The following is an 11,261-nucleotide window of genomic DNA, read 5'->3' on the forward strand; positions in this document are numbered from 1 at the left end:
GCGGGGCTGCCAGAGGCTGTAAAGGTCCCCAGAAGAGATTGTCCGTCTTTTTGCCTTTGGGTCGCCAGTGCAGCTTGCTGTCCACTAGGCCGCCCCTTGTAAAGGCTGACAATTCTCAGAAAGCTGACGGAAGGTGCCTGTGGGCCGGAATCAACCTGGCTTCCTGCTTGGGGTTTTGGCAGCAGAGGAAGAACAGCCAAGAGGAGCTGTTCACCTTGGCAATGCAAGGTTCCCTGTGCGAATTCTCCTCACCGGTCAAGACACTTGTTTCCCCGTTTGGTGCCATCGGTGCTATCTCTCTAGGCAAGAGCGCTTGGCCACTGAAGGAGAGACTGGTGGTTCCAGGAGAAGAGGTGAAGGCGTTTCATCGACATGCCACCCCAGAGTGTTGTCAGCAGCTGGGGGCATCAAAGGCCACGGACTCGAGAGTGTTTACCTTACTGCTTCCCCAACCGTGCTCCTTGCACGTAATATTATCTTGCCTTAAAGGTCACTGGGCTGGCCCCAGGTATCAGCTTCTTATGATTCATTGCGTTTGATGCTCAGCCCTTCCAGAAGGCCACATCCCCAGCCTCTGGCTTAATGGAAGCCACACTGGTCACGAAGTCAGTAGCTATGAATCGTTCCCGGCTGGACGGGGAGGCCTGGGTCGGCCGGACAAGCCACTCGCTTTTGATCAGAGGCGGCGATGTGAGCCAGAGGTCATGCCTGTTTGGGGCCTGCGTGTCGGCTCTACGAGACAGCAGCAACTGCGCCCTGGACACTCCCTCCTGCCCCAAAGCCGAAGGGTTGTGTTCACAGCGTCTATGCTTCCCCAGGCTGGCGTTTCGGTGACTTTGAGGGCAGCAGAGGGACTTTTCTGGGGGAGCTCCGGAGCCCTAAATCATCTGAGAAGACTCCCCCTGGCCCCGGTGCCCTGGCGTCCCTCCTTCCATCTTTAACTGGTTTGGAGACTCATCAACCAATTGCTGCAGCCTTGGGCATCTCTGCTCAGGGATGGGAGGTGGGTGACAGGCTAGATCTGTGGGGAGATATTTTTCTCCCTGGGGGACTCAGTCTCTTTGTTGAGCCCTTTTATGAGCTTGCTTGAACTCTGCAGGGTCCAGACTTGACAGCCACTTCTGCCTGCTAAATTGATCCTATACGTCTCTGTCATCATGCCTGCTCTCACCCACCCATACGTGCACTTGCTTTTACGGGCCTTCTTTCACAAAAGGCTCTATAGAGAAAGAGGGGGATCAGTGTGATTCATCTCGAAGGCGAATTTCTTATCACTAGTCTCAGAAGAGGGGCTGCCCTCTTATCACCCCTTCTCTTGCTTTAGGGTTTAGAGGTAACACCCGCTGGTTGGATTAAGCAGTTTGGGGAGTTGGATGGGCTGCCAGCTTCTGTGTGTTGACAATGACCAGAACATCGGGGATCACCCATCCCCTAATTTCACATCCTCCTAGCTGCTTAAAAATCACAGGACGTGGATCCTGGAGTTTGCCTCCAGGACAAGAAGATCTTGATTGGATTAGAAGATTTCTCAGGGGAGTTTCAGAGGCTTTGGGAAGCCGAGGGAGGCGAGTAGCTCGTAGCAGGAGAGGAATAAACTATACTTGAAAAATTAGGCAGGTAATATATATTCGTTGTCGAAAAACTTGGCAGATAAGAAAAAGAAGAAAATGAGAATCATCTGGAATCTCATCGCACAGAGTTAGCCGTCTACAATTGCCCTACGTCTTTCCAGTCTTCCAAGGGTGCTCTGTGCATCTTAAATGAAAATAAGATTATATCATCTATGCTGTTAGTGACTCTGTGTGTGAAGGGGGAATTAGATGTTGCTAGCTGCCTTTCAATTGACCTTGACCCATAGTGACCTAATATATATATATAATATTATCATAATTATGAGATATATAATACTATATAATTATATATAATAATATACCACAGAATGAAATGCTATCTGGTCCCATGTCATCCTCACCATTATGTCTGAATATGTCAATCCATCTCACTGAAAGTCTCTGCTGTCCTCAATGTCCATCCACTTCACCAAACATGATGTCCTCCTCCTCTTCCTCCTCCTCTGGCAATGACATCCTCCTGGTTGACTGACTGATCCACCTCACTGCCAAAGCAAGCCTGAATTCTGTGATGATCCACGGGGTTTCCAATGAGTTCTTTCTGGAAGTAGGTCTTCAGGCTTTTCCTCCTAGCCTGTCATCTTCTGGAAGTCCACGGAAACCTGTCCACCACAGGTCACTCTGCTGGTGCTTGAAATACCCGTGTCACAGCAGCAGCACGCAAATCTTGCCAGTATGACAAACTCAACAGGCGGAGAAAGCTGTGAATAACCTGGATGTCTCCCATGGAAAGCAAGATGGCTAAGTCTACAACCTGCAGTCTCCCTTCCCAGCCTGTCCACAAACTGGTCTGTCCTTGAGGAGTTAACGTTGGAGAGAAAGCCTCTGGTCTTGCTTGCCTATAAATTTGTGTCACAATTGTGAAGGTGTATATTCTGGTCTAAATCATCACCATTCCCTCAACTGAACCACTGCAAACACAACAAAGAAGATGTATTATGTTTTAAAGAAGAGTTATTATAGTGAAAATGTACAGAATAAGAGATGTCATCTCAACAGTTTATATATGTATGATCCAATGGCCTTTATCAAGACCTTGTCCCAAAGCATTCTACCACCATGAACATAAATGCTAAGGCAGAATTATTGATCTCTCCCCATCCAGAGCAAAGGAGAGTGAAGCTAACCAAAGAGGCATGGAAGCACTTATTCTAAAAGAATAATGGATCACGCAAACTTGAGTCTCCACGACTCAGAGATCAGAAGAATAGGTGGTGCCCACTCCCACTGCCAACCTCTATGAAAAGGAAGGTCCTGGAGAGAGTGGGAGAAAAATACAGAACAAGATTTAAGCTTTTATATCTATATATCTCTATCTCTATCTCTATCTCTATCTCTATCTCTATATCTATATATAAAATCAGGTGAAAACCATTACATTCATTCTACTTTAATAATAAATTAAATATTTGTAAAAAAAAATCAGGATTACAGTTAGCTTGAGACTGTAGAAACCCCAGTGATATGTATGAATCTTAGTCGCTCTGCAGGTCTAGGATTGAACTCACCTATGTGGTCAATTTTCAAGCCAATTTTTTAAGGGAAAAATATAGGGTGTTGTTATTAGGTGCTGTCCAGTTGACCATGACTCACAGTGTCCTAACATGCAACAAGAATTATATGTGATAAATAGTTATAAATTGTTTATATGTAGTATTTCTTAGACTTTGCAAACGCTAACAGTAAAGTTGTCCTACAAGATCTCGCTGCCTTGAATCGTGGTATTAGCAGTTCTGATATTCTTAGTAATTGAACGGGAGCCTTTGGAAGTTTTTACCTTCTTTTCCTTTAATGATGTCTTCCTTCTCCACAAAGACATTGGTATGGGTTCACAAATATGAAATGTCACACAGTGCAGCGAAAACATCAGCAAATTTCACCCAAATCAGCCAATATACACAGTGTAACAAGGAGAATAACAACATGTGTTTGCAGCATTTGCAGGGGAAGGCACACGCCTAATACTGTCACTGTATTGGGTACTAAAGACAGCTCTGATCAGAGCCCATTAGAAAGTTCTGGAAGGAAATTCGCATAGAGTTGTAGCCCTGTTGTTGTTGTTGTTAGGTGCCATCAAGTTGAGTACGATTCATAGTGATTCTATGAACCCCAGATCTGAACCCTGACCTCTCCTGAGCCATCCTCATCACCTTTGACAAACTTGAAGTCACTGCTGCTGTCACTGTGTCAATTCATCCGGTTGAGGGTCTTCCACCTTCCCGACATGACATCCCTTTTCCAAGGAACAGCCTTTCCTAACAACATACCCAAAGCATACTGACATACGTAAGCTAGGATTAGGGAAACATTTGTGGTTATAACTCACTATATGGATTTAAAGAAAAAGAACAATACATTTCTGCACACACAGAATAAAAATTTATTTGATCGGTTGTTTTGGTGCCTCTCTCCAACCCCTGCACCGACAGTGTCACTTGGGATGGCCTGTACTCTCTCCCACCAGTGATGTCCATGTGCATTACACCCAATACTCAGAGAAAATGCTTCATTATGGAGTAGACTCTTGTCAGAAAGCTCCTTCTTAGCCATTTCCCTCTCCCCCACCTCCTTTCTTTCTTTTGAAAAGTCTCCAGGCCCCAGGCATGTCTGAGATTTATGAAGTGTTTGGCTCTGGGAACACCCCAAGATTGCAGTTGGGTGATGAGGAGCTGAGAGGTGGGCAGGTAGCATGCTGGAGGGAAGAGAGGAGAGCTAGATGGTCCATCTCCCCGCACTCTTCCACGCACATAAGTCCAGCTGTAAAGTCCTCAACATGTGGTTAACACACTGGAACTTCATTAAACCCCCCGCCCCCCCCCAAAAAAAATCCCATGCAGCAACATGCTCAGAGGCAGCACAGGCTGCTGGCACCCAGCACATATTTGCTAACACAGGGAAACAATGGACCATTGCATGCAAAAGCATGATCATATGCAAGCAGGCTTGTGGCATCTGCTGATGTGAGGTTCGCTGTGGTGGTGGTGGCGGCTGGGCGCTGCCAAGCAGATTCTGACTCCTCGCGACCCCACGAGACATCACAGAAGTGCTTCCCAGAGTTTTCTCAGCTGTCCTCTTTATATAAGCAGGTGCGAAAACAAGGGCTGACCAACTTTTTACGCAGCCTATGCAGAAAAGTATTGTTACTTATTGTTAATTTTAATCTTTTTTTCCTTTCTTTCTGTAGATGTGCTGCGGGCATCCAAACGGCCAGCTTTACTGGCTGGCAGTAGCATGCTGAACTCTTTTTTTCTTTATTATTATTATTACTAATTTATGAAAATTTACAGAGACTTTGGATTTCCATTCATTCATTGCTGCACTTTTTTCCCTGCCCACCGCTCCTCTCCAGTTCGTTCTTCTCCTTGAAAAGTAGAAGAAAAATTCTTTCATTGTTTTACAATCCCCCCCTCCCACCAGGTCCACTCCACTATGCAGCCTTTGGTCTGGACTCCTGTCATGACAATAATACCTAATCATATCTCCCTTTTAAACAATTCTCTCCCTCATCTGTTTCAATGCAGTATATGTAATTTATCCCATCTTTCTCAGTCTCCCCCTCAACCCTTATGTCAGTCCTATTTTATAGCAGTGGCCCTATGTGATATTTGTCCTTTTGTGACTGAGATATTTCACTCAGCATAATGCCCTCCACAGTCACCCATTTTGAATAAGATTTCATGAGTTTCATGTTTTTCAATGCACATGCTTAACTCTTGTGCTACTGGGCCTCCTTGCTTGTAATAATAATTTTTAAAAAGGAAAAAAACAACAAAACTGACTGCTGATGAATCCATTTTAGGCTCAGAGGGCCCTTTTCATCTGTTTTCCAAGGCTGTGAATCTTTTCTAGGAGATTGCCCATCTTTCTCCTGTGGAACAGCTGGTGGATTTGAACCCACAACATTTTGGCTAGCAGCCCAAACACATAACTCAGGAACCACCAGAGTTCCTTTGCTTGGTTCTCCGGGAGATAGTTCAGAGCCCTCCGTTTCTGCTTTCACAGATGCTGCAATAAACTTCTGGAAAGAGACCTGGCATTGCCGGGATGTGACGGGCGGCCCTGGCAGGAAAGAGAAGATGGCCCAGCATCCGTGATGGGTATGGCCTTTGACAACGACGACAGAGGATTACATGGGGTCTGTTGGAGAGACAATGGAATCTGGCCTTCCCTCTCTTTTTTCCCCTCTGAGATCTAATTACAGATGCCTCGACATTCCTTCTGCAGTAGAGTTTCTTTAAAAGATTTGCCAAGAAGAAACATTTGGAAACTGTGTTTTAGGTATAATCCCGCCTGGGAATCACAGCCGTTAGATGACAAAACGCTTAATTACAACGCTTGCAATGTATACCACATTGGGAAAACGGAATTCTGGGGCGCATAATCTACCCCACACTGACAATAGCCTTGTGGCAAAACTCAAGTCTCTGATCTTGCACTCATTACTACACAAATGGACTTATTGTGGGACCGAGTTTATGTGACTCGACACATGTTCACAATAAAAACACTTTTTCCCCCCCTTCCCTTCCTCTGACCCTAAAGGGGGGGGGGAGGAAGATGCACATTTTCTTAAAAAGATGTTGCTTTAATGGTATGAGCTTGTCTGTTGAGGCTTCACTCTGCTTTTGTTCTAGCCCTTGTCTCCTCTTATTAAAAAGCCGTTTAAAATCAAGCGTTCCTGGGTTGGCCATTCTTTTCTTTACTTTTGCTTTTATGCGGAGGGAGAGACAGATTAGATTAGATTAAAGAGAAAGGGACACCTCGTGAAATGCATTTCATCTAGAGGCAATTTGGTTGATAGAGTCCCGTGTGTGTGTGTGTGTGTGTGTGTGTGTGTGTGTGTGTGTGTGTGTGTGTTTTGTCCTGTGGCGTGCTGGTGGGCCTCTTAAAAATAGAAGTTTTTTGGCTTCTAGGAATACATTATTTGTTCCTTTAGCCTTTTCCCTTTCAAAAAGCCTTTGACTGTGGCGTGACTTTTAGAGATCAGTTGCTTTTGGGGGGTGTTGTACTCTTTTGACCTTTCCCCTTTAGCTTCTTGCAATTTTACAAAGCTTTTGAACTGAAGCTGTTTTACCCCTCTCTTGTGAAGAGGGGAGCTGGTTTGTTTCAAAGCCCATCTCCCTACACCCCCGCGATTTCCCCTTTTGTCTGATGATGTCATGGGGGTTACCATGGCAACCCACTGTGACATCATAAGGGGGGGAGAAGGCTACTGACCTTGGCCTGGAATTCAAAGACAAAGCAGCTCGTAAAGCTCTACGGAAAACACAAGATAAATATCCTTAGTCATAAAAGAACAAACGAAGTTTGGGAGTGGGAGTGGGGCTAGGGGTAAAAGAAAACCTCTAGGACTTTTTATTATTATTATTATTATTATTATGAAAGAAATATAGTAAAAGGTACTGCCAAGTTTTGCAGGAAGTGCCGGTGGCCAATTTGATGATGTGAACTAGGCTTTAAAACAGAAAGGAAAAAGGAATGGAGCAAGGAAGGGTTGATTACAAGGTTAGAAATCATCAGGCTCAAGCTTCACCCCTAAATTATCATCTGTAAAAGGGAGGGGAGGGGGGTGTGAAGCAGATCAAAGCGAGAGGATAAGCAAACAGACCCCTTCAAGTGAGGGTGAAGATTAGTTTCTAGGAGAAAGAGAAAAATCCAGAAAGGAGGGACGGCTCAAAAAGGGAAACAGTATAAGACCATTATTCTTTTTCTCTTTGAGAAAATGTACACTTTATTTGGTATTAACAGGTTTGAACATATTCTTTTTTTTTTTAAATTTTGATTCAAGACCATTATTGTAAAACTAGAAGGAAAACTAGTCAGATGTGTAAAATTGTCAAAAGAGGAACAGGAATGTAGGAAGGGAGTGGGAAAAGGAATGGTGGGATTCACTAGGGTAGTAGAGTTTAGGGGGTGGATGGGGTGGGGAAGGAACCACTAAGATTCAAAAGGGACTTAATAGGGTAATAATGGGTATAAAGCAATAGTAAATAAGTCTATAAAATACAATGTATATGAATGATTGTATGAAACAATGTAAATGAAAGAGTGTATAAAACACAATGTACCTGAAGGATAAACAATGTAAATTAATTATTGTATGCAAACCAATTATTACTTTAAAAAAAAAAAGGGGTGGGGTGGGGGAATGACACAGTGCAAAGTGGTAGCCAGGACTGACTCCTGACACAGAAAAATGGATTAGAAATGTCTTTAGTTAATAGCAGCGTACCCACCTGAGTTTCTTGGTTTCAACAGATCTTGCTCTTGGGTGCTCTTGAGTTGACCTTGGGTCACAGTGGCCTCATGGGACACCAGAACTATTCCATACAGATTTCTAGGCTGGAATCTGTAGGGAAATAAATTGCTGGATCTTACACCCCCCCACCCACCCCCATCCTTGAGCTGTTAGGTGGGTCTGAGCCATCAATGGTTCTGTTAGCAGCTGAGTGTATACTCCTGGCACTTCTAGGCCTTCTGTTTTAATGGGTGTACCATGTCAGTGGAAAATGAGACCATTAGGCGAGGGTGAAATTGGGGTGTAGGAAATTTCAGGGACATTCTCCTATTTTTGGTAACTTTTCTGTGCATCTAAAATGATCCCCAGATAAATCATCCCCACCCACTGCCGGTCCTTTGACTCTGACTCATGATGATCCTGTGTGTAATCAGGATAGATCTGTGCTCCAGGGGTTTTTAGTGGCTGATTCTTTGGAAACCAGATTGCCAGACCTTTCTTTTGAGGCACCTCTGGGTGGGAAGTGGGGCTGGGTTCAAATCTCAAACCACTGGGTTATCAGCTGAGCTGAGCATGTTAAACATTCGCACCACCCAGGACTCCCCTGACTAAAAACCTTTATTTATATGAAAAGAAAATATAAAAGGCACAGATTGATTGCTTCCTCCAATTCTGTGTCAATTTGTTTGAACCATGATTCTTCCATAAGTTAGTAGTTATATGTAATGAAATCATCACCTTGTATGATGAGATCTGATGAGTCAGTGGTCAGGGGATCAGGATGGGATGCAATACCTTCCTAGGTGATTCGACAGCACATAACAACCACAACCACAACCACAACATATTCATTCAAGTCAGCCAAGATCCAATGTGAGTGTGGTTTCCCAAGATCATAAGAAACTTGCACTGCCTTTTATCTTATAAGAAGAATGGAAACACCAAGAGAAGAACTCACTATCACCAAGAAGTGACAGGAGCAGAATAGACATAGCCTTTGGATCTGGTGTTCCTAGGTTTAGAACTTCCTAGACCCATGGGAAAATGAATGTCAAGACACCTTGGGATCTCCAAAGGTCACTGGCTCTAGAGATACTGAAAGGCAACTATGTGTGACCTTCCTCCTTTCTCTTCTAAGGTGACAGATAAAGCTTTCCCCTAGAGCAAGCACTCTGAATTAGAATGTAGAGAACCTCTACGTGATGAGGGCCAAGAACCAGAGCACTAAGATAAGGAGGCATTATACTTGGACTAGGTGCTGCGAGTTAGTAGGAGGTTTCTGGACACAGGGGATGACAAGGCCCAGAGTCACCTCCATTGGAAGGCAAGACAATTGGAGAGAATGGTGGCTTCAGAAGCAGTGAGCTTTTGTTTACCAGGATGGAAAATCTGGCCCAGGGGACTGGCGGTGGTTGCACAACTTGTCTGACGTGATTCGTCTCACTGAATTGAACATGTGATGAAAAAAAAAAAAAAAGAAATGACAAATACTGTGTTATCTGTATCTTTTCAACAATTTAATAAAACAACAACAACCACACACAACAATAATGAAGTCTCCTAGGACATCCTAAGAAGTTGTTTTTGTTTTTAGAGCCTTCCATGAGTAACCTGGCCTTGATTTCACAAGACCATGTCTTTCTCTAGATACCCTCAGGGCTGGTGGACCACAGCATGCAGGACTCAACTCCAAAGGCCAAGAGAGGGAGAGGGAATCATGCTGACCTGGGGTGGGATGTGATGTTGGGACCCTGTCTCCATGTTCCTAGGAAACCCACAGCTGTCTCCTTGCGACTCTGTAGGACAGAACAGAACCACTCTGTCGTCTACTGCTGCCATTCTGACCTGGTAATACATCACACCAACAGCACCTACTACATCCTGATGTCCTGGCCACTGACTGACTGATCACATCAGATCTCATCATACACCTACTACTTTCTATCCCATCAGGACTCCTGCTGTCCACATGTCCAAAGTATGTGAGATGAAGTTGCACCATCCTCACCTTGAAGGAGCACCCTGCTTGCACTGCCTGTAAGTCAGATAGAGGGTCTCTCTGAGTCAGAAGTGACCCCAAAGCCATGGGTTTTGTTTGTTTAATCTTTGAGCGAGCAGACTGCCAAGGGTTGTCTCCCATGTAATCACTGAGGGGGGCTCAAATCGTCGACGTTTCTCTTAGAAGCTGAGTGTCTGAACACTGTGCCACCAGGGCTCCTTGCTTCCATATGAACTTGTGTGCTATTTAGTAAGCTAGTGCTCCCACGTCCCTTATTTTGCTTGCCAAACAAAGCGGTTAAACAACAGAGGGAATCATGTCCAGATGAAGATATCCGGCCCTCGGCCTCATAGGATGAGGCAAGACAGAGAAGCAACAATAACATCGATGAGGTCAAACCAAGGTCACAGCAACCCCAACACCCAATACCATCATATAGAACAGACTTTGTGTCTGTGGACTAGTAGAGACTGGAAAGCTTGACAATGAAGCAGGAAGACCAAAAGTGAACTGATGCCTTTGCTTTATGGAGGCCAAAGAATATGAACTATTCCGTGGATGGCCAGGAAAAGGTATAGATCTGTCTTGAAAGAAGGGCAGCCAGAATGCCCCTGAGAAATGAGGATGGCCAGACTTTGTCTCATGCATTTAGGATAGTCCCTGGAGAAGGGGGAAGCAGATGGTCAGCAAACAAGAGTAAGGCCTTCAAGGATAAAGACTGATGCATGCCTGGGCTTCAACAATGGGTTCAAGCTTAGAAAGGACTGTGAGGATGGTACAAACCAGGGCAGTGTTTTGTTCTGTTACACAGAGTCACCATGAGTGAGAACTTAAAGGCATCTAACAATACCAACAACCAACAGATGCTAGGTGGACCTTATCTGAGCTCTCAGCCTGGGATCAGTGAAGAGAGGTGCTGTGATCCATTAGTGATGTCTGCCATGGACGTGGGAGGGGAAAGTTGGCACATCTGTTTGCTATTCTCAGGCCCCTAGACATTTGGGTCTGGCTTCTCTGGGGTCTGCTAGTCAAGACAAAACTCTTGTGTGTCTTCACCAACATCAGTGTGGGGTAGGAGACAGACCACAGTCCCTGGAATCAGCCGGTAATGGCTTCCAGTCCTGGCTGTCGCCGTGGCTGTATGGCCAGGACATGTGACAAGTATTATCTGAAGTGTGCCAAGCCCCGTGTGTGCCCCTGCCATCTGGAGCTCATAGTCTGGTGGTGGAGACAGATGAGTTAACAGGAACCAAAGAGGATGATGGTACTTAGAAAGAGTGTTCTAGAAGTACTGTATGGAGATGAGGGAAAAAACTGTTTGTAAGGGATACGCGATTAGGTATTATTGTCATGACAGGAGTCCAGAACGAAGGCTGCATAGTGGAGTGGACCT

This window comes from Elephantulus edwardii, unplaced genomic scaffold (assembly GCF_000299155.1).
Source record: "Elephantulus edwardii isolate Elephantulus edwardi_28Jun2011 unplaced genomic scaffold, EleEdw1.0 scaffold00089, whole genome shotgun sequence".
Classification (NCBI taxonomy): Eukaryota; Metazoa; Chordata; class Mammalia; order Macroscelidea; family Macroscelididae; genus Elephantulus; species Elephantulus edwardii.